Source organism: Homarus americanus, unplaced genomic scaffold, assembly GCF_018991925.1.
Source record: "Homarus americanus isolate GMGI-L3 unplaced genomic scaffold, GMGI_Hamer_2.0 scaffold29478, whole genome shotgun sequence".
NCBI classification, from domain to species: domain Eukaryota; kingdom Metazoa; phylum Arthropoda; class Malacostraca; order Decapoda; family Nephropidae; genus Homarus; species Homarus americanus.
The window spans coordinates 851,436-876,660 of record NW_024747997.1 but is presented as its reverse complement, the minus strand read 5'-3'; positions in this window follow the sequence as shown (position 1 = coordinate 876,660).

The following is a 25,225-nucleotide window of genomic DNA, read 5'->3' as shown; positions in this document are numbered from 1 at the left end:
ACAGTGACGCGAGCGAGGGGTCGATGTCGAGCTACTGGGCTGCCTGTAGACGCCCATAAAGAGAATACTATTTGTGCTGTTCTCTTGAATGAAAAACATGAAGGGTCGGTTACATGTGAACGCTCGAGGAAGTTGTGCCAGATTGGAGAAAGATTTCAAAAGAAAAACTGTCACAGCAGCAGCTTCAGCACCCTCCTCGTTCACCTCCACCATGGCCTTGTGGATCCCTTTATTCACGAACAACGTGCCACTCGGATCATAGATCGTCATGTCAGCAGTGGTGGAGAAAAGGTCTGTGATCCCTAGACGCTGGAGGCTCTGTAAAGAAGATGTGAAGATCAACAACAACAACAGATAACTAATGGTGGATCCCCTGATAGTGAAGAGTTTGTGACGTAGATGAAGTCAACAACAGACAGCATATGTTGGATTGTTTGTATATTTATAGAACTTATATAAAGAACATATTGAAGGTAAAAGGTTGAGACCCAAGAGAGTAGGAGATAATGACAATAAATTGAGTGTGAGCACGACTCCAGCATTCTTTGTACTGTACACAAGATCTTGCCTACAGCCATTGCCAAAACTCATTTTACTCGCAACAGTAAAACTTCTCACTTCAAATCTACATTGTGGTTTTACTCACAATTGTTTGAAGATGCTCAAGCACCAGCCACACACTCAGACATGTTTCATAATGCAGTAAGCAATATGTTCCACCTGACCTTCCCATGACCCACCACGACTTTATGTAATACTGGTGTCACTAAAACACCTCACAGTTTTTTATTATTATTTATAATTTGTAAGGAGATACATTGTACATATTAAGCAATATTTGGTATGTACAACTTTACAAATTTTTGTATATTAATATAATTTACATAAGCAAGAGCAAATGCTACATTTATCTATCATAAAAAATAGTTTTGAAAGTATTTGGTAATGATAATACTGTATTATTTTGATATTTAAACATCAGCTGTGTTCAGAACTTTTAAGAGAAACCAAATGGTCGTTGTCCCTCTGAATCCACCACTGAGCTTCAATAACTTCATATTGCATCATAATAATCACAGCACAAACATTGTTCCAATAATCAGGGAAAAGCTTGTTGACTCTTTTCTGTTCACAATATATCTATTAGCACAACATTATGTCAGTATATGGAAGATTGAGTAGATAATATAGTTACTGGATAAAATATATAGTTAATGGTTAAATTATAGAGTAAATGGATAAAAGATATAAGTACCATTAAGAGGGTAAAATATTAGAACCTTTTCATAAAAAAGACAAACTCTCTGGTAGAACAAAATCGATACCAAAAGTTAAGAAGAATACCAAGTGAAGTGTGAGTGTAGGCATAGTTTGAGGTGCTTCAGGTTTCCGCCGCTGTCAGCTCCAGGATTGGTCTCATGTTGATGATTCACTGGAGTGTTTTTAAACTTTATTGTCGACTTTTTTTTCTTGACTGGAAGTTTAGAAGAGAAATATTCCTTACGGAGGTAATGAAGAGATTCTTCCCTCAACAGTAATGACGTGTAGGTGATGGTGACAAACTTAATCCCTCTACTGCTTTACTCATCAGTACCAACAAAGAACAGGGACTGCTTGCCCCTTAATGATAACACAACAACGATTATCACTTGTGATTGTTTCTTGTAAATGTAGGTTGTTTTCGTCTACTTTTACGGTTGCCTGTACACACCCAAGAAGAGAACAAAATTTGCGGAGTTGTCAAGAATGAAAAACAGGAAGGGTCGATCGAAAGAGCTCCCCCAGGGTGATTACACCAGGCAGGGGGGTAGTTGCTCGATGGATTACAAATTGTTACAGCGGCAGCTTCAGTGTCTTCCTCGTCCACCTCCACTTCGGCATTTTGAATCCCATCCTAAACGAACAACTTGCCAGTAGGATTAAAACTTATCATGTCAGCAGTTTTAGATAAACTTTCCCTGATTCCAAGTCGACCACCAACACTCTGGCCTTAGGAAAACAAACAATAGTGACACACACCTTCAACCAAAGTTTAGGAACAACAAATGTCAGGCACTGGAAAATGTGTAAGACAACAACACTTATTAACACGACCGAGATCAGAGACTTGATAAATAAGAACTGTTTGCGTAAAGCAACGGGTGGTGATACCTAGGTGAAGGTGTGTGTGATTTTAGTATCTTCTCTGCCATGAACAAGGTCTTAGCCTGAAAGTCCTACAAAAAATAACAGATGTTAGAGCACTGTGTGGTGGCTGAGAATGATAACACTGCATATATCGACATTCTTATCATATCGATGCTTCTCCAGTTTGTTACACCTTGTTGTTAACGGCATTTAATAAGGAAGGCAAGTGGTCATATGTTTCAAAGGAGTGCACTTTGGTGGTCCCTGTATGGAAAGGGATACTGTTTGTGGTGGAGATGAAAGCCTCGTCCACCTAGCTTCAGTTTCACTAGCAAATTGGTGACACGGAAGTTGAGGTGCTGTGTACGTGCTGAGTTTGAGATATCACACATGGAAACTGATCACTCTTAACTCAGAGTGGTAATTTTCTGTAATTTTCATAGCATTTTGTTTTCTAATTTTCATATTCCGTATTTAATTACCTATATTTCTCTTGTTGGTGCAAAGTTAAAATAATAATAATGGTGATTTTTTTTGTCAGCAAAACGTTTTGAGTAAGAAAATTTCACGGAATAAAATTTTCCAGCCGGTTTTTTACCTCTTTACTTAGTTCAATGGCTGCCTGTAGACACCCATAAAGAGAATGTTGTTTATATGGTTGTCAAATATGATAAACAGGAAAGGTCGGTCACAAGTGAACTCTCGAGGAAGAAGTCTTGCACTAAAGCTGGATTTCAAGACAAAAAGAACTGTGACAGCAGCAGCCTCGGAGCCCTCCTCGTTCACCTCCACCACGGCCTTGTGGATCGCATCCTTCACAATCAAGTTGCTATATGGAGCATAGTTCCCCATGTTAGCGTTGGAGAACAAGTCTTTGATCCCCAGACGCTGGAGAGTCTGTAAAGAAGATGAGAAGTCAGCAACAACACACAACAGAAAATAGCTCCCACAAACAGTGGAGTCGAGAGAGTTTCATTACTGCCTAATTTCCAGCAAACAGTTTCACCACTGTCTTATGTCCATCAGTAGTATCTAACATTGGACAATAAACTTCATAACTAAGTAATATAGAAAGGGTCAACTGTCTGAACGGCTAGCAAGATGGTAAGTATGGAGATGAAAAACTCAACCTATGACTGTATATTGGTGTGGAAGAACGACCTTATTATCTTATGAGACATTAGACTTGGTAACGATAATAGTAATATTGTCGTGAAGATTGGGTACCCGGGCACAGGTCATCGACCCACATCGGGGCCTGGGGGGCGAAAAAAAAATAGAAAGAAATGGTTTCTAATTGTATTATATAAATGCATTACTGTAAGATTGTACCATCGTACGATATGTTTTCCCATGTTGAGATGGGGGCTTGTCTTTGGCAGCGCCCTGTTGCCAGTCACCAGCTGACGCTGTTGGAATAAAGTCTACAAAGAACGTGGTCTATGACTCCAACCTCTCACATGGCGCAGTGAGTAGGATATGTCGGGGCCCAACACGCCATTACAGCCCTGACAAGAACGCTGTTATGGCCCCTACACGTCCACGATTCTCGACGCCCTCAAGGGGACGCCAGGGCTTCTCTACACCGGCGGGGAGCACCACGCGCGCCCAGCAGCAGGCCATGAGTGCATTGATGGCTCAGATGGCGTCTCTAGTTGCTGGCGGTGGTCATGCTTCTATGTCGGTCATGATACCCTCAGCAGCTGTCGCACCAGAGAAGTGTGAGGCAGAAATGCCAGCAGCTGCGTTTAGGACATGGAGGCGGTCCATGGAGTCATGGGTGCTGTTGAACGGGTGGTCACAACTGGTGGCCACACTCCACATTCGCCTGAACTGCGTCCCTGCACTCCAAAGGGTGATTGACTCGAGATAGCCCAGCGGTCAGTAGGAGCAGCTTTCGCCCAAAGAAGCCCTGGACGCCATCAGTGGAATGGTTCTTCAATCTTCAAACCAAGCTGTGAAATGGAACGAGTTTTTCAACAGCAAACAAGGTGAAGAGGAGCCCATGAAAAGGTATTTTCAACGATGCTTCGCAGAGGCAGTGGAGTGTGAATTTAAATGTCCCACCTGTGATAACGACCTCTCTGAGTACATGCTATTACATAAAGTTATGGTGGGCCTGAGTAACCCAGTGTTGAAAAGGGAAATTTTCCAGGGGTACTCTAGTTATAATAGTGTTGAAGAGCTTAGAAACAAATGCATGTTATTTGAGACAGCAGTGAGAGATGCTGGTGTATTGTGTCGTACCTCTGGCCAGGCAGTGGTGGGAACAGCCGCGGAGGCAGTGGCGGTTGGTGATGACGTCACCGGTGAGTCTGAGGTAGCTGCCGCCCGACCTGGACACCCCAATCGCGCGCAGTGTGGTAACTGCAGCATGTCACATGCCTCTGGTAAAAGTAACTGCCCTGCAAGTGGGGCTACATGTCGCAATTGCTGTAAGGTTGGTCACTTCAAAAGGTGTTGTAGGAGTAAGTCAGCCCTAAGTGCTCCTGTGGATGTGTCAGGCGCTGTTACAGTGGCAACAGCCCAGCTATCCCGCCACCCCAGGTTACAAGTGTTCGTGTCCCAGGCCGGGGGCAATTCCCCCGCCACCCCTGTGCTGGCTGTAGCTGACACGGGTGCTATGGTGTGTGTGGCAGGCGCATCCCTGCTCCGGGACATCGGTTTGTGTCCGGGGCAACTTCGGGCCCGTAATGGCCTAAGGGACGTGGCAAACAAACAGCTCAAGTGTCTGGGGTCCGCCCCCTGCCGCCTCGGTGTGGACGAGGGGTCCACCGTCCAGGAGGTCTACTTCGTGCAGACAGCCAAGGCCCTCTATCTGTCATTGGAGGCCTGCAAGTGCCTCAACTTGGTGCCTGTCGACTTCCCGCTCCATAGACGTGCTGTGGCTGCCGTGAGCGATGGAGGGGAGCGGCACACTGCCGACGATCTACCTCCGAACCCTTTACCTGAGAGCAGCCGTTTCCCGCCGAGGCCAGTTGAGATACCCTTGCCTCCTTTGGAGGAGAATGTGGCCAGGCTGGAGGCATGGCTACTCACGCACTTTTCGTCTACCGCATTCAACACCAGCAGGTCCCCACTGCCAGTCATGACTGGTCCCCCTCACCTTATCCACCTGACGCCCGGCACGACCCCCTACGCCTGTCACACACCCGCTCCCGTTCCGAAACACTGGGAAGCGGAGGTGAAGGACCAGTTGGAGGAGGACGTCAGGAGAGGCGTCATCCAGCCAGTGCCTGCTGGTGAGGCTACGGAGTGGTGCGCCAGGATGGTCGTGGTGGCCAAGAAAAACGGTCAGCCCAGGCGCACTGTGGACTTCCAATGCCTCAATGCAAGCTGTCTGAGGGAGACGCACCACACACCTGCACCATTCGACATGGTGTCTGGGGTGCCAGTGCACTCGTTCAAAACCGTCGCCGACGCCTTTTGGGGATTTCATCAAGTGGAGTTGGAGGAGGAGAGTAGACGCCTGACCACATTCATCACGCCGTGGGGACGTTTTCGATACTGCAGGACGCCCATGGGACATTGCTCAGCGTCAGATGCTTACACCAAGAGGTTTGACGACGCTATTCAGGATGTGCCCCGCAAGTACAAGTGCGTGGATGACACTCTCCTCTATGACTCCAGTGTGAAGGGGGCGTTCTGGCACACTTACGATTTTCTGGAGACCTGCGCTCGCACAGGTATCACGCTGAAACCAGAAAAGTTCTTGTTCTGCAGGAGAGAAGCCGAGTTTGTGGGTTTCCTCCTGGGGTGGGACCTCTACCAGCCCACTGCCCAACGTCTGTCAGCCATCAAGGACTTCCCCATGCCGGATCAGCCATCAATCACTGACATCAGGTCCTGGCATGGCTTGGTTAACCAGTTGGCTCCCTTCCTTGCCACTGCACCTGTGATGGAGCCCTTCCGTGAGCTCCTCAAGAAGCCAGTGGGCAAGCAGGTGTATTGGGACGACCAGCTGCGGCTCAAGTTTCGCCAGGCCCAGGACACCATCTGTCAGTTGGCCAGAGACGGCTTGGTGTACTACGACAAATCCAGGCCTACGGCAGCTGTCACTGATTGGAGCAGGGAGGGCATCGGCTTCGTCGTCCTGCAACAATACTGTGCCTGTGCCTCTCCAGAGACGCCCTTCTGCTGCAGAGGAGGGTGGCGGTTGGCTCTGTGTGGTAGCCGACATCTGAGCACGGCCGAGGCCGGTTATGCTGCAGTAGAAGGGGAGGCCCTGGCTGTGGTGTGGTGCCTGTGCAAGGCCAGGCTGTTCCTCCTTGGCTGCCCGAACCTCATTCTGGTGAAGGACCACCGCCCCTTAGTTGGCTTGCTAGGGGACAGAGCCCTCACGGATTTGGCGAATCCGTGTCTGTTCAGGCTCAAGGAGAAGACCCTGCAGTACCGATTCACGGTCAAATACTTGCCAGGGAAGTGGAACTGTGCAGCTGACGCCCTATCCCGCTTCCCCTCCCTCAGGGCGGCGCCTGATGCGGAGGACATGGACCAAGAGGAGGACCTGTGCGCTGCAGTGTGTGCAGTCACAATCGCAGCACTGGATCAGGATGGGTGCATCACTATGGACGAAGACACAGTGTGCAAAGCGGCTGCGGACGACCCAGTGTACCAGATTCTAGTGTCGAGGGTGCTGGCGGGCGACTGGCACCCCCACAAGTCGCAGGAGGTGGCCTGTCTGCGCCCGTACTTCTCGGTGAGGGACAGGTTGGCTGTGGTCAGGGGTTTGGTCACCTACACCTTTGACCAGGACTGCTTGCGCCTTGTCATCCCCGACTCCCTCCGCCACCGGGTCGCCGTTAACCTGCATGTGGGGCACCAGGGCCTCGACTCAATGCTCAGGCGGGCCCGGCAGTCTGTCTATTGGCCTGGCATGGAGGGTGACCTGCAGTATCATCGGTCCCGGTGTGCTGCTTGCGAGACCCACGCCCCTTCCCAGCCTCCGGAGTCGTTGGTTCTGACCCCAGCGCCAGACTATCCCTTTCAACAAGTGGTGGCCGATTTGTTCCACCTGCAGGGCCGCACGTACCTAGCATATGCTGACCGACTGACAGGTTGGCTGGAGATCGCCCACTTCCCCAACGAGGCCACCTCTGGAAAAATCATCGCCAGTCTGCGGGCCTACTTCACGAGGTGGGGGGTACCTGAGCAGATCTCCACGGATGGAGGTACCAACCTTGCCAGCCTTGAGATGACAGATTTCCTCAAGTCATGGGGGGTCGAGGTGCGCCTCTCGTCGGCCCACTTCCCCCAGTCCAATGGCAGGGCAGAGGCTGGGGTCAAGGCTGCCAAGAGGCTCCTCAGGGATAACACTGGGCCCGGGGGTAGCCTGGACTGCGATAGGAGATCCCAGGCCCTCCTCCAGTACCTGAACACGCCTCTGCAGGGGGTGAACAAGTCGCCCGCCCAACTTGCCACCGGCCGCCAGCTCCGTGACGGCGTTCCCGTGGCCAGACAGCACTATAAGGTGGACCAGCACTGGCGGCGGGCACTTTGTATGAGGGAGGTGCGCTTGGCCGAAACCCAGGATGGGGTCCTGTCGCGGAGGGAGGTATCCCGCCAGCTGGCTCCCCTAGTCGTGGGCACGCAGGTGCGTGTGCAGGACGCAGCTACCAAGCTCTGGGAAGGACAGGCATAGTGGTGGAAGCCCGCCCTCACAGGCAGTATGCCGTCAGGTTGAGTGGCAGTGACAGGGTGTCCATCCGCAACAGACGCCACCTGCGAAACGGCTCCACACCTGTGCCTACTACTCCGGTGGTGCACCAAGCTGTGCCTCCTGGCCCCCCTTCTGCTGTGCCCTCCGTACCCGCGCCCTCCTTCACACCCACGGCCCCTCCCCAGTCGAGCGCGGCCAGGCCCAGGAGAGGCCGTAGGCCTCCGGGCTGGTTGACGGACTACGTGGTGTAGTGCATGTGATGTAAAATCAGTTTAGAGGTTTTTTTTTTTTCCTTTGTTTGACTGGTTTTTCCTGCATTATTGTTGTTTTTATGAATGCATTGTTTTCCTTTTGTTAGTTCAAATGTGCATTGTCATTTCCTTTTAACTTGGGGGGGGAGATGTAAGATTGTACCATCATACAATATGTTTTCCCATATTGAGATAGGGGCTTGTCTTTGGCAGCGCCCGGTTGCCAGTCACCAGCTGACGCTGTTAGAATAAAGACTACAAAGAACGTGGTCTATGACTCCAACCTCTCACAATTACAAAAATAGGTTAGGATATATTCTGAATGAAATGATGAAACAGTTGCAAGTTTCAAAGTTTCCTCGAGGCATTTTGTTGGGTGAGGAGAGCAAACACAGGGATACTGACGTCACAGTGGGATTCCAGCGTCCGTTTCCATGCGGTTGCGTTTTCAATCGCTACAGGGAGCAATTGACATGTACCACAAGCACATAACGCTAACGCTACTGTGCCAGTGGAAACAACCGTGTACATTTCAATATGATCTATTTTGGCCGCTAACGCTACTGCTACAGCGTGAATGGTAGATCCTGTTGCCATATGGCATCACAAAAATTGTGACCAAGTCCCAGGTTGCTGATCTGACTTTCTGCCTCATTTACACACAACTGCATATATATATATATATATATATATATATATATATATATATATATATATATATATATATATATATATATATATATATATATATATATATATATATATATATATATATATATATTACAGGCGAAATGTTCTGATCATATATTGTTGGTAGCCCTGACTACCCCTAAAATGGGAAACTGGATATGCCAGTGATTCATATTCTCGGTAATAAGTATAAGTATAATTACAATAATCTAATTTCTAGTATCACCCGTATTATAAAACAACAAACATTATATAATAATTTACGAAACAATGGCAGGTGTTTTGCGGTGGTTATAGTGGCGTGACAGAAACGTAAATAAACGAAATGAATGGAACATTTTTGGAACGAGAATATTGTGCATATAAGGTTGTCAAGCAGTGCAATTAAGACTTATAGTCCGTGCACTGAATGCATATAATATCATAACTAAAAAAGCTTAGGCCCTCACCGAGAATAGTGATAATGGCAATTACCTGGTGCGTGCATTACTTCGGAACTCTCCATATTGATTTCTTGGAACGTCATGGCAGGAATATACCTTATAGACTCAGAAGGTGTTCCTTATATAGAAATAATTTCAAAACAAAAACAAACACAGGTCTTTGTAGTCAGCAAAAGTCAATCTTTCAAACATGGCTGTGATTTAATTATTTTTAAAAGTTGCGTTGGCACTTTTTGCAGTGCAGTGGAGCTCATTATAAGGTTTAAAACGTGATTTGTATGTTTATAACAGTAAATATAAGGACAAATAACATGTGTAATAGGTTTAGGATCACATGAGCGTTACAGTGTGTACATTGACAATTGCCAATTTAAATAATAAATTCTTATTTATTTTATAAATAGAATAAGAGTCTGTGAGTTTGCATTACCGTTGAACAAAGTTAATATAATTATAACACGTCAACAATTTCCTTGCGGCTACGATTCTTTTCATATGTTATATTCCTTTGTCGCACTTTCCATAATGTTCATTCTAAAATCCATCATAAGTAGCTGTACGGACACTTTTCTTGTCCACGTCTCAAGTTGCATCACATAAAACACTCAGTCATGGAGGAGAAACCAAACATTGTTACACACAAGTAAGTCACGTACAACCTTGAAGCCATCGTTGAATTAATACTTGTATTCGTTTAAATTTTTCCTCATTATATACACGACGTGACTTCAGGTAAAACATTTTATTTATACGTGTATACAGTATAATCAGGCTCTGTAACATCATTCCATATGCGTTCAATTCTAAATTATTTGAGATAGAGGTGCGAGTTATTAAGGTACAAGTGTGAGTCACTCAGGCACAGATATGGGTCATTAAGATACAGGTGTGGGTCATTAAGGTACAGGTGTGAGTTATTAAGGTGCAGGTGTGAGTTATTAAGGTACAAGTGTGGGTCACTCAGGCACAGGTATGGGTCACTAAGGTACAGGTGTGGGTCATTAAGGTACAGGTGTGAGTTATTAAGGTGCAGGTGTGAGTTATTAAGGTACAAGTGTGGGTCATTAAGATACAGGTGTGGGTCATTAAGGTACAGGTGTGAGTTATTAAGGTACAAGTGTGGGTCACTCAGGCACAGGTATGGGTCACTAAGGTACAGGTGTGGGTCATTAAGGCACAGGTGTGGGTTACTAAGGAAAAGGTGTGGGTCAGTAAGACAGGTGTGTACTCACAGACGGTCCACGGCCTTGTAAGTGGCCAGGGTATCAGCTGGGTTCTTAAGGTTGAGAACCCGTTGCAGTTGCTCCCGGGTTCTGCCTGCCGACCCGAAGTAGGCCAAGACGAGGGCGTTCCAGATGCTGAAGGGGGAGAAGAAGAAGTTGCCCGTGGCGCTGCCGGGGACGTAAAGCTCCTTGAACAAATCCAAGCTGAAGGGGAGGATGTGGCCCAGGTCAGGGTGGAGTGGTGGGGGCTGAGTATCGTTGGGGGTGATACACTGAGGGCTGACCACACCCACTAGCGTCAATAACAACACTGCCGACACAAAGTTTAACATTCTGTGGACGAGAAGAAGAGTTAAGCTGTTATTACCTGAATACCTGTAGGTAGATATTTTAGTAATAATAATAATAATAATAATAATAATAATAATAATAATAATAATAATAATAATAATAATAAACACAGACTGCCCTCTTATGCTGCCATTCACTACCTTTGAGCTACCTAACCATGAGTCATTTGTTACAGTGTTCCCACCCACTACAAGGTACCAACACCTGAATAACTTTACCTCTGTCACATCACACCACACTTCAACATTACACATCAACAGCATATATTTCAAAAAAAAAAATCTATGCCAAAATGTTATATTTATTCACGCACACTGCTGCTTCATGGATGCCTATAGCCCTCCTATTCGATACCTCCCTTACCTCATCCTTCAATGTCCTCGTCTCTCCTTAGCACCTTGACCACTCAGATAATTCCAGTTTTACAGCACCAGGTACCATGAAATTATGTTCACTGCCCTACCGGTTCTTATTCCTAATCCTCGCAAGGTTTGTTGTTAGATACTCTGGGCACAGTCCATTGAAAATTCTGCAAGCGTGATTCAGCCTCAGATGCTTCACTCTATACCCGTCACACTTAACATGTTCAGTGACTGAAGAACTTTGTGACTAACGTGATCTCTTGCGTTTATGTCAAGAATGAACCTCGCCGCCTTGTTTAGATTGTATATGAGCGCCAAGCAAAGGTTCCTACAGGCATCAGCTGAGAGGCACTTAGCATATCTATAGACAAACAAGAGTCAAGAGATAGCCTAAGGTATTTTACTGAGGGTACAGTTGAGATGGGTTCATTCTCGCATCGCACAATGCGTTCATTTACGCATTTGAGTTTTCTTTTTGATCCAAATAATATTGCTTCAGTCTTTCCAAGATGCAGGGATAATATGTTGTCTATGAGCCACTGTTTGCATGACTTCAGTTCAGGTGATAACTCGTTCTCACTGTCATCGGCATACAGTGGGAATGTCCTTTACATAATACCGGAAGAGCAAAAGTCCCAGGATACTTCCTTATTGAACTCCACAGGATATTGGCTTGGATATTTGAAACAACAATTTGTTTCCTGTTGCTAAGATATGATTTAACCAGTCAATAGACCCAATGCCAAGAGCATGCAGTTTTTCACACAGTATATCATGATCGAGTGTGTCGAAGGCTTTTTGCAAGTCGAGAGGTTACCATACCAGTATCTGTTATGGGTTGCGTTAGGCCTACTGAAGCAAACCACCCCAGTGCTCTTTACTGGAAATAAGACACCAGGCCACCCCGATTCCGTCACCACCGTGCCATTAGCGGGTGTGTGAGCCAGGCTGTGGGGGGGGAGGGTGTGAAGTAGGTCAGTGTTATATTGTCCATCTGTCTCACCCCACCACAACCATATTTTGGCAGAAGGCCCCAGACCGTGGATTAGTAAAGACCCCCTGCTCCGCAGACCGAAGAAATAGAGGTCATACAGTACAGTTCTACCTCGACACCGTCCAGAGACTGTCACTGCTACGAGTCTGTGTGTGCAAAACCCCAACACTTTAGTTAAGTTTAGCAACTAAGTAATAAATCCTGCGAAGAAAAGTGATCACTGGTGAAGGCCTGTTTGCTACAAGAGCACTCCAGGCTGGCCTAGTAAATCTAAACGGTTAATTCCCCAGGTTGACAAACTCCCCCTTATAAACTTACGGTATTGTGACGTGAATGTTAATGACTCACCTACCCATGCAAATTATAAGTCAGTGTATGAAACCCTGCCAAATAAACATAAGTGCAATTATCTGCCCGTATCTGTGATTTCTATCTTATGATTACTAAAGGTTATTACTGATTGGTTATTACAAAGTACAACCAATAACTTAGATGGATGTTGGAAATTAATGGAAATAATTAGATCATCATTTATCAAATATACAACACAATGAATGCTGGAAGTGGAGTGAAATTCTACGTAGTGATACTCCATAATCTCCTGGGTGAGCAACCAGTGTAAAGGTATCTGAACTCTACGGTAAGAAAAACATATTCTGTGCATTTCTTTCGTGACCATGTCCCTGATCTGTCTGGGATATGATATGGTCAATGAGATGGATCAGACTAGCGTCAGTTGAGTGAGAGCCCCTAAAGCTTTATTGGTAGCTGTACGAAATATACACCAAGAGATATATTTCCACCTGAACATACTCGGCTCTCTTTAGAATTTTAAATACCATACACTCTATAGTATACTAACTGGCCTGCAATTACTTATCAGACCTGTCGCCTTTCTTATGCTGGAGGTACAGTAGGTGTTACTCTGGCAAACTTATGCTCATCTGGTACAGTATTGGCGCTAATGGGGAGGCCCCGTCCTGTCCCTCAACAACCTGGCTGGGATGCTGTCGATACCTGTCCTCTTATAGGGGTCCTATTTGTTTAACTCCTTTAGAACAAAGTCCTCTGTCACCGAGTGGATTTCAATACTCTCTGGAGTGATGCTTCTCTTTCTGTAGTGGAATTTAAAAGCTTCTGCTCCATCATCCCACCTTGTAATTGTTTGAGGCTATAGGTAATTTTCAACTAAAGATGATGCAGCTGTTGTATAGAAGAAATTAGAGTGGTTCTCAACTTTAGATATGTCGTGACAGAGATCATCGTTGATCTTTAACACTAAGTTAGAACAGTGTTTTGGTTTGTTGCTGTGCCCGCGAGTTTTTAGTTGTTTCCAGAGCTTTTGGGGGTTATTTTTCTTTTCCTCATTCTTAATCTTTACGGATTCTTTTTTCGCTCACTTTACATCTCTCTGTACTTTGTTTCTTAGTCGCCAAAATTCCTTGTGTGGTTCATCATCATGTGTGTTTCTTCTCAACTTATAAACGAGGTGATCCCTGTGTCTAAATGATTCCAGTATCTCATTAGTCATCCAGGGTTCAGTCTTAGCTTTTATTCTTGTCCCCTTTAACCGTGCTACGTCATCAATAACGCCAGTAAACGTACTTGTGAACTTCTCTGAGGCCTCGTTCACCTCAATGCAATTTGTCATATGCGACCAATCAATATTTTGTTGTTTATTTTGGAACACTTCTTTCATAGAGTAGTTTCGACGTCAGTGTATTCGCCATCTGTGTGTGGTTGTTTAAAGTAGCCACGTGGGTGTTGTCTCACCTCACCAGTCAACAGGAAAATATTATTAATAGATCCTTGAAACTCGTGTTGTTGATAAGAGGCCCACGTGTCACAGGTCTTGTTAGGGAAGAATTTATGTATTTTCGTTCATAAATTATACACACAACGAAAAAGTCTACTCGTTTCTTTTTGTATTCTGATTTTAAAAAGTTGTAAATAAAATCTAAGTTGGTTACCGATTAATCGGCGCCATATTGACAACTAAGAAAGTAGTCAGACCCATAATTAGAAAAAAATTCCAATGAACAATGTTACGTCAAAGCTCTCGTTGTGTTTAGTTAGGTTGGCAGCCATGATTATTTTCAGAGTCACATATACACTCAGTAAACCTTTAACTAATATTAGATGCACAGTATGAAGTATAAAAAAATGGAATCACCTGAAGATTAACCACCCTAAAGCTAACCTAACATTATGATAACCAAACCTATAACTAGTTTATGTGTTATGACTAGGCTTATGGATCACCTTAAGATCACCCACCCTTATACTAACCTAACCTAAACCTTTTACATCTATTAACGAAAAAAATCCAAGTCTGTTAATTAAGAATAAGAAGGTCATACACATAGCTGTAGCCTCGGTAACCAATAAGATTGACGATAATAATGATTGATTGATTGGCGGAGTGTGATTGATTGGTTAAAGTATGATAATGAATGAGGTGCTTGTGGAAAGCTTAGTCAGTTGTGTTCTGACCTCACTAGAGGAAAGGTCACGGCAGGCTTAGCTCCCGGGGATTAATTGTCACTAATGGCGAGTGCTACTTGTGAACAGCGCTGTGCCTTTCTGAGGGCCGAGCGAGAGAAGGCCAAGGAAGAAAACTTGAAATTAAAGGAAGTGATGGCGAGGATGAAGGAAGAAACGAGACAAGGAAAGCCCGTGTCTGACAAGGAAGGTACGAAAACCTTAATTATTGGCGATTCCCAGGTACGGTACCTGGACAGAGCTTTTTGTGATAAAAACAAAATTAGGATGAGGGTGTGTTTGCCAGGAGCTGGGGTGGGGGATATTGTTGACAGGATAGACAATATCTTGTCTGGTAATGGGAACAAACCCATTATCTGCCTCAGTGTAGGAGGCAATGATATTGGCCGGTGTAGGAGCGAGGAGCTTCTTGATAAGTTCAAGACAGCTATAGAACGTATTAGGTCGAAAGAAGGGATCCCTAACATATGTGGTGTCCTGCCAAGAAGGAGAGTTGGCAATGAATAGTTGTCAAGAGCAGTTGGTGTCAACGGCCGTCTTGACAGATATTGAAAGTCAAGATCAGTCCCATACTTTGAAAACTGGGACAACTTTTACCGCAGAAGGGACCATTATGCTAGGGATGGGGTGGCAACCCTGGCTGGCTCTCTCTCGAGAGAAGTTCGAAAGATGTCGAAGTCTTTAAACTGCTAGGAGAACATATGAGCACGGGGATGGAGGAGACTGCAGTGGGAGCGGGTAAACAAAATGAAAGGTTACAGGGAAATAGTGCTTGGAACGATGACAAAACTAAATTAGGCAGGGAGTTAAAACCTAAATGCAATAAAGGGATGACTCAGAACATGACTAACTTAAGTGTCTACTACGCAAACAGCACAAGTATGAGAAACAAAATGGATGAAATCAGGGCATTAGTATGAACCGAAAAATTCGATATAATAGTATTCACCGAAACATGGATAAACCTAGACTCACGTGAGTCACCTGTCGAATACCAAATTGCAGGTTACAAATTATTCGATACCGATAGGCAGATTAGGAAAGGAGGCGGATTAGCAATCTATGTCAGGGATAATCTGAAGTGTGAGATAAATAAGGAAATAAAAACTGAGCGGAATACAGAAACAATTTGAATAGAATTAATCGATGGTAAGGAAAAATTAATCACAGGAGAAATATACAGTCTTCCTAATCTTGATAGAATTAATGAGCAACTTATTTGGGATGAAATGCCCAGGGCTTCCATACATAGCAAAGTCTGTATGGTAGACGACTTTAACTTTAGCCAAATAGATTGGATTGACCTTACGGGTAACTCAGATTCAGAGGATTTTCTTGAAACAATCCAGGACTGTTTCTTAAGCCAACATATAACCGAACCCACCCGGGGTAATAATATACTCGATTTACTTCTGTCAAACAGAGAAAACCTCATTAGTAATGTCGAGGTAGGGAACGAACTTGCTAACAGCTATCACATAGAAATTAGATTCCAATTAGTATTTCAGGGCAGTCGCAAGGAAAATTCAACTAAAGTCCCACATTTCAGAATGGCAAACTTTGATAGTTTGAAGAAGCAGCTGAGAGAAGGGGTATCAAGCTTGGGGGTGAATTACATGACCTTACATGAGGTGACCTCACACAATGTACCAACAGAGGGCGACCTTACCTGGAGACCTGACGGTTGAGGATGACCTGATCACGAGATCTGAGGTTGACTAGTTCCACAACAATTTAAATAATGAGTTACTTAATGCAAAAAGGCAGATCAAACAACTCAGATAAAACAACAATGACCCTAAATGGATAAATAACTATTTACAGAATATTATTGGCCAAAGGAAGGCTATAGGTAGAAGCATAAATCGTGGCGAATTTTACCTCCGGGAGTATTATAAGGTATTGGCCGGTAGGGTTAAGACCGAGATAGAAAAGCAAAGAGGAATAATGAACTGAAGGTAGCAAGGGAAGCGAAGTCAAACCCCAAGGGATTCTACCAAATGTATCAAACTAAAACACGAGAAAAGATTGGACCAATACAGTCAGATACCGGCGAGCTAACTGATAATGACGGAGAAATGAATCTGAATAAATATTTTTCAACAGTTTTCACCACCGAAAATTTAAACATGATACCCGAGGCACGGACTATATACAGAGATAGTGAAGAAAATAAATTAAGCGAGATAGTAGTGACTAGTAACGATGTTAGTAAGCAAATAGACAAACTAAAGCCTAATAAAACAATGTAAGGAAGAGCTTTGTATGTCCCAAGCAAAGTTGTTTAACGTGTCCTTAAAAACGGTTGTAGTACTAGAATCCTGGAGGATAGCGAATGTAATTCCGATTTTCAAGAAGGGAGATAGATCACTATCCTTTAACTACCGTCTAATCAGTTTAACATCAATTGTAGGCAAATTATTGGAAGCAATTATTTCAAACTCTATTCGAAATCACCTGGAGAAACACAATTTGATCAATGATTCCCAACATGGCTTCACAAGCAGGCGTTCATGTCGATCTAATCTATTAACATTCTTTTCATCTGTTTTCGAATCAGTGCACGAGGGGCACAATTTTGATGTGGTATATTTCGACTTTAGCAAAGCATTTGACAGAGTCCCCCACGAAAGACTAACAAGAAAAGTGGAGGCTCATGGCATTGAAGGAGATATTCTAAAATGGATTAGGGCGTGGTTACAGAAACAGGGAGTGGGAATTAGTGGGAATTAACGGCACTAAATCCGATTGGAGCAACGTCACTATTGGAGTACCCCAAGGCTCAGTGCTTGGACCATTATTATTTATTATGTACATAAGCGACAGAGATATCAGCGTAGACAGCAACATAAGTAAATTTGCTGATGACACTAAAATAGGGCGTGTAATTCAATCTCATGAGGACTCCGCAAAACTACAGGAAGATCTAAACAAATTGCAAATGAAATTCATTGTGGACAAATGTAAAGTACTCAGTTTAGGAGATGTAAACAGAGAAACCAGATACCAGATGAACAACGATGTTATAGAGAAATCCGCCTGCGAGAAAGATTTAGGAGTTATGATAAATAGGAATCTTAAGCCAAGTAAACAATGTGTATTTGCTCGAAACAAGGCTATTAAAGTACTTGGGTTCATACAAAGGAGTGTTAGTTACAAGACTAGCGAGGTCATCTTAAAACTATATCTTACGCTTGAGAGACCTCACTTGGATTACCCAGTTCAATTCTGGTCACCGTATTACAGAATGGATATAGAATCCTTAGAAAGAATTAAGAGGAGAATGATAAGACTAATCCCGGGCATTAGGAACCTTCAGTACAGAGACAGGTTAAACATCTTAATTCGCACTCCCTCGAGAGACGTAGAGTGAGGGTCGATATGATGGAAGTCAGGGCTAAACAAAGGGGACATTACAAAGGTACTCAAGCTATCCAAACCAGGAGCCAACCTTTAACAATGGTTTTAAATTAGACAAATTTAGATTTAGGCGCGAAATAGGTAAACGTTGTTTTGGAAATAGAGTAGTGGACGAGTGGAACAAGTTGCCAAATATCATCATTAACTCGAATACGCTGGATAGCTTCAAACATAGGTTGGATGGATATATGAGCAATAGGGGTTGGGCGTAAATGGGACTGCCCAGTATGGGCCAATAGGCCCGCTGCAGTTTCTTCCATTCTTGTGTTCTTATGTTCTTATATGAGGGTAATAATTAGCATTGGAGGTTTAGGTTAAGTTAGGTAAATTAGGTTAGGGTGGTTAATTTTAAGGCCGGTTTAGGTTAGCCTTATGGTCGTTAATCTTAAGATTAGGATACGTTAGGTTATGTTAGGTTAGGTTAATCTCTAAGGTGAAAAATAAACTAGGTTAACCACCATTTAGACTCATAATAACATTAACCACCATATAGACTCAGAGTAACATTAACCACCATATAGACTCAGAGTAACATTAACCACCATATAGACTCATAGCAACATTAACCACCATATAGACTCAGAGTAACATTAACCACCATATAGACTTAGAGCAACATTAACCACCATTAGACTCAGCACAACATTAACCACCATTAGACTCAGAGCAACATTAACCACCATATAGACTCAGCGCAACATTAACCACCATATACACTCAGAGTAACATTAACCACCATATAGACTCAGAGTAACATTAACCACCATTAGACTCAGCACAACATTAACCACCATTAGACTCAGCACAACATTAACCACCATATAGACGCAGAGCAACATTAACCACCATATAGACTCAGAGCAACATTAACCACCATATAGACTCAGAGTAACATTAACCACCATTAGACTCAGCACAACATTAACCACCATATAGACTCAGAGCAACATTAACCACCATATAGACTCAGAGTAACATTAACCACCATATAGACTCAGAGCAACATTAACCACCATATAGACTCAGCACAACATTAACCACCATTAGACTCAGAGCAACATTAACCACCATATAGACTCAGCGCAACATTAACCACCATATAGACTCAGAGTAACATTAACCACCATATAGACTCAGAGTAACATTAACCACCATTAGACTCAGCACAACATTAACCACCATTAGACTCAGCACAACATTAACCACCATATAGACTCAGAGCAACATTAACCACCATATAGACTCAGAGCAACATTAACCACCATATAGACTCAGAGTAACATTAACCACCATTAGACTCAGCACAACATTAACCACCATATAGACTCAGAGCAACATTAACCACCATATAGACTCAGAGCAACATTAACCACCATATAAACTCGGCACAACATTAACCACCATTAGACTCAGAGCAACATTAACCACCATATAGACTCAGCACAACATTAACCACCATTAGACTCAGCACAACATTAACCACCATTAATCTCAGCACAACATTAACCACCATATAGACTCAGAGCAACATTAACCACCATTAGTCTCAGCACAACATTAACCACCATATAGACTCAGTAACATTAACCATGCTAACCAGATGTTTAGTTCACGGATGACTCAACAGATGTCACTGCCTCACTGGCTGCTAGTATGGCAGTATCTAACAGTCTTTTAAGAGAGGATGACGTGCTTTTCCTTTATATTTCGATAGTTTTGTTATATTTTCTACAGGATATTTAACAGTAGACATCAACAACACAAGGGCTAAGCTGTACATCTCTCACCGGGTACACTGCGGTCTGCGTGTACAACGATCCGGTTACATCTTTCGTCTTTCACCGGTTTTGGTGTCAGTCACCGGCCACTGCCACCTGACCCGTTTAGGGAGAGGTAAGCTAGTACACGAGGTAGGTGGGCAGGGAGACACTAAAGAAAATAGACATAAGCAGCCAGTCAAGCAGGAGCGAGGGAGGGAGGGTGGGAGCAAGCAAACATACAGGGAAGGTGGGAAGGAACAAGCAAACATATAGGGAGGAAGGGAGGGAGCAAGCATGCAGGGAGGGAGCAAACATGCAGGTAGGAAAGGAGGAAGCAAGCAAACATACAGAGAGGAAAGGAGGGAGGGAGGCAGCAAGCATGCAGGGAAGGAGGGAGGGAGGGAGCCAGCATGCAGAGAGGGAGGGAGGGAGCAAGCAAACATATAGGGAGGAAGGGAGGGAGCAAGGAAACAAACATACAGGGAGGCAGGAAGGGAGGGAGTAAGCATGCAGGAAGGAAGGAAGGGAGGGAATAAGCATGCAGGGAGGAGGGAGTAAGCATGCAGGGAGGAAGGGAGTAAGCATGCAGGGGAAGGAGGAGTAAGCATGTAGAGAGGAAGGGAGTAAGCATGCAGGGAAGGAGGAGTAAGCATGCAGGGAAGGAGGGCATAAGTATGCAGGGAGGAGGGAATAAGCATGCAGGGAGGAAGGGAGTAAGCATGCAGGGAGGGAGGGAGTAAGCATGTAGAGAGGAAGGGAGTAAGCATGCAGGAAGGAGGGAGTAAGCATGCAGGGAGGGAGGAGTAAGCATGTAGAGAGAGGAGTAAGCATGCAGGGAGGGAGGGAGGGAGTAAGCATGCAGGGAGGGAGGGAGTAAGCATGTAGAGAGGAAGGGAGTAAGCATGCAGGGAAGGAGGGAGTAAGCATGCAGGGAGGGAGTACAACAGTAATAACCAGTTCATGAAGCTTAACACTCGATGAAGTTTTCTTTTCTGCCAGGCTGGACGTTCACCCGGCCTGACACACACACACACACACGCACCTGGATACAACTGACGTTATTAAGGGAGACTACTGACGATGTTGAAATGGGCTACTGAAGGTGCCGAGGGAGGCTACTGACTGTCCTGAGGTTGGCTACTGACGGTATTGTGGGAATCTATTGACGGTGCTGAAGGTGGCTACTGACGATGCTGAGGGAGACTACTGACGGTGCTCAGATATGTATGTTTGAAGTGAGAAGTAGGTAGGAAAGTGATGAGAAGTTGGAAGGTGAGGGAGGGAAGCCTTCAGGTAAACAGCCCGGAATGCTGTCAAAACCTCACCGTTATCTGACCTACTTATCAACTAATTACAATTAAGCGAAATGTAATAAATATGTTCAAATTATTAAAAAAACACTGATAATATTAACGTTACCTGCCGCTTAACGTGATCTGGTCTGGGATGTAAATTGCCGGCACTACACAGCACACAACAAGACGACGCGACGTCTCGTACCTTCAACTGCTGGGTCACCTCTGCCGGCTACACCTCACGCTCACCAATTTTATATCCCCAGAAAAGGGCTCCTCCCACGGCTAACTCCTGCCTCTCCTCACTCCTGCCTCTCCACACTCTTGCTCCTCCTCACCCCTGTCTCTCCACACCTTCCACTACTGAATCCTTCCATTGCTGAATCCCCCCACTACTGACACCTTCCACTGCTGACTCCACTACTGATTCCTCCTACTGCTGACTCCTCCTACTGCTGACTCCTTCCACTGCTGACTCCTTCCACAAATGACTCCTTCCACTGCTGACACCTTACACTGCTGACTCCTTCCACTACTGACTACTGTTCACACCTTCCACTACTGACACATTCCACTACTGACTCCTCCCACTGCTGCCTCCTCCCACTGCTGACTCTACTGCTGACACCATCCACTGCTGACTCCTCACCACTACTGACTCCTTCCACTACTGACTCATTCCACTGCTGACACCTTCCACCACTGAACCCTTCCACTGCTGACTCCTCCCTGCTGACTCCTTCCACTGCTGAACCACTACTGACTCCTTCCCTGCTGACTCCTTCCACTACTGACTCTTTCCACTGTTGACTCCTTTCACTACTGACTCCTCCCACTGCTGACACCTTCCACTACCGACTCCTTCCACTGCTGACTCCTTCCTGTTGACTCCTCCCACTGCTGACTCCCTCCCACTGCTGACTCCTTCCACTGCTCCTTCCACTACTGACGCTACTGCTGACACCTTCCACTGCTGCTGACTGACTGCTGACACACTACTGACTCCTCCCACTGACACACTGCTGACACCTTCCACTACTGACTCTGCTGACTCCTTCCACTGCTGCTGACTGCTGACTCCTTCCACTGCTGATCCTTCCACTGCTGACACCTTCCACTGCTGATACCTTCCACTGCTGACTCTCCCACTACTGACTCCTCCCAATACTGACTCCTCCCAATACTGACTCATCCCACTACTGACTCAACTGCTGACACCTTCCACTGCTGACACCTTCCACTACTGACTCCTCCCACTGCTGACTCCTTCCACTACTGACTCTACTGCTGACACCTTCCACTACTGACTCCTCCCACTACTGCTGATACCTTCCACTACTGACTCCTTCCACTACTCACTCCTTCCACTACTGACTTCTTCCAATGCTGACTCCTTCCACTGCTGACACAATCCACTGCTGAAACCATCCACTACTGACTCCTTCCACTGCTGGATTTATCAACATCCTCCCACCAACAGTACGGTGCAAAGATTGAAGATCAACCCACAACTAATATACAAAAGCGACAATTTCAACTCTAAAGGAAGAAACAACTGTTAGAGCGACAATCAGTACTTAGCGGCCAATGTTGACCTGACACCTTGACCTGACTCACCCAGCCTGCGGTACACTCGCCACCCCCAACACTGGATGAGAAGCCAAGAAACACTCCAAAATACACCAGGAGAGATGTGAGGACTCCTTACTCCACTCAGATGAGGAACTATGGACTCCTAATTACATCATATGAGGAACAAGAACCATCTCCAACGACCCTTTGTGAGCTGAAGGACCTACCCGGAACACGTGGTACATCTGCATCAGTAGTGAGGTAGCGACTTAGCTTCAACGGCCATCAAGACTTTGTTGGCGACGACATCAGGTCACAAGAATTTCTACAGACCAGCTCCCACAGTACCAGATCTAAAAGTAATATATATCATGTTTCTTATGTTTTCGTTTTGAAAGCTTTTGTCAATCAAGTGACCCACTCCCCGATTTCACCATATGTAACTTATCTCTGTTCAGTGAATATTTTCAGCCTTCAGGCTGCTATGTTAGCTTAATAAACCGTTAATTATTACTATTATTATTATTATTATTATTATTATTATTATTATTATTACTATTATTATACCGTCCACTACTGACTCCTTCCACTACTGACACCTTCCACTACTGTTACCTTCTACTGCTGACTCCTTCCACTGTTGACACCTTCCACTACTGACTCCTAGCACTGCTGACACCTTCCACTGCTGACTCCTAGCACTGCTGACACCTTCCACTACTGTTACCTTCCACTGCTGGCATCTTCCACTGCTGACACCTTCCACTACTGACTCCTCCCACCGCTGACTCCTACTGGTGGCTCCTTCCACTGCTGACACCTTCCACTACTGACTGCTCCCACCGCTGACTCCTTCCACTGCTGGCTCCTTCTACTCCTGACTCCTTCCACTGCTGACTCCTTACACTGCTGACTCCTTTAACTGCTGACACCTTCCACTACTGACGCCTTCCACTGCTGACTCCTCCCACTACTGACTCCTTCCACTGCTGACACCTTAAGAACATAAGAGTGGAGGAAACTGCAGCGGGCCTATTGGCCCACTGGGCAACAGTGACATAAGCAAGTTTGCGGATGACACCAAAATAGGGCGGCAGATTAATTCTGGGCAGGATGCAAATGCATTACAGGAGGATCTAAATAAACTGCAGGGGTGGTCTGAAAAATGGCAAATGAAATTCAACACCAGCAAGTGCAGCGTACTTAATATTGGAAGAACAAATACTGACAATGTATACAGCCTTAACAACATCAACCTAGAGAAGTCGACTTTTGAAAGAGACCTAGGGGTACTTGTAAGCCCGGACCTACAGCCTAGAAAACAGTGCGTTAATGTTCGAAATAAGGCAAACAGAGTATTGGGTTTTATATCTAGAAGTGTAAGTAATAAGAGTGCAGCGGTCTTATTGCAACTGTATCTTGCGCTAGTCAGGCCGCACCTCGATTATGCGGTTCAGTTCTGGTGCCCTTATTATAGAATGGATATCAATTCACTAGAGTCGGTGCAGCGAAGAATGACGAAAATGATTCCGGGACTTAGAAACCTTCCACATCAGGACAGGTTAAAGAAACTTAACTTGCATTCCCTAGAAAGACGAAGAGTGCGGGGAGATATGATAGAAGTATTTAAGTGGGTGAAAGGAATCAATAAAGGGGATATAGATAAATTTCTTTTAATATCCGAGCAGGATAGGACTCGGAGCAACGGATTTAAGTTGGATAAGTTTAGGTTTAAGAGGGAGATAGGAAGGAACTGGTTCACAAATAGGGTGATAGACGAGTGGAACAAGCTTAGCAACTTTGTAGTAAGTGCTGGAACGCTGGAAAGTTTCAAAAGGAGGCTAGATAGATTCATGGATGATAGAGAGTGGTAGTAACTCTCGACAGGAGCTGCCATGCACAGGCCAACCGGCCTATTGCAGACTCCTTTTTTTCTTACGTTCTTATGTTCTTATTTACACCCAACCCCTATTGCTCATATATCCATCCAACCTATGTTTGAAGCTATCCAGCGTATTCGAGTTAATGATGATGTTTGGTAACTTGTTCCACGCGTCCACTACTCTATTTCCAAACCACTGTTTACCTATTTCGCGCCTAAATCTAGATTTGTCTAATTTAAAACCATTGTTACGAGTTCGCTCCCTGTTGGATAGTTTGAGTACCTTTGTAATGTCCCCTTTGTTCAGCCCTGACTTCCATTTATACACCTCTATCATATCGCCCTTTACTCTACGTCTCTCGAGGGAGTGCAAATTAAGATGCTTTAACCTGTAACCTGTCTCAGTCTAATTCCACTGCTGATTCCTCCCACTGCTGACTCCCTCTACTGCTGACTCCTCCCACTGCTGATTCCCTCCACTGCTGACTCCTTTCAATGCTGATTCCTCCTACTGCTGATTCCCTCCACTGCTGACTCCTTTCAATGCTGACTCCTCCCACAGCTGACTTCTCCCATTGCTGACGCCTCCCACTGCTGACTCCTCCCACTGCTGACTCCTCCCATTGCTGACTCCTCCCACTGCTGACTCCTCCCACTGCTGACTCCTCCCATTGCTGACTCCTTCCACTGCTGA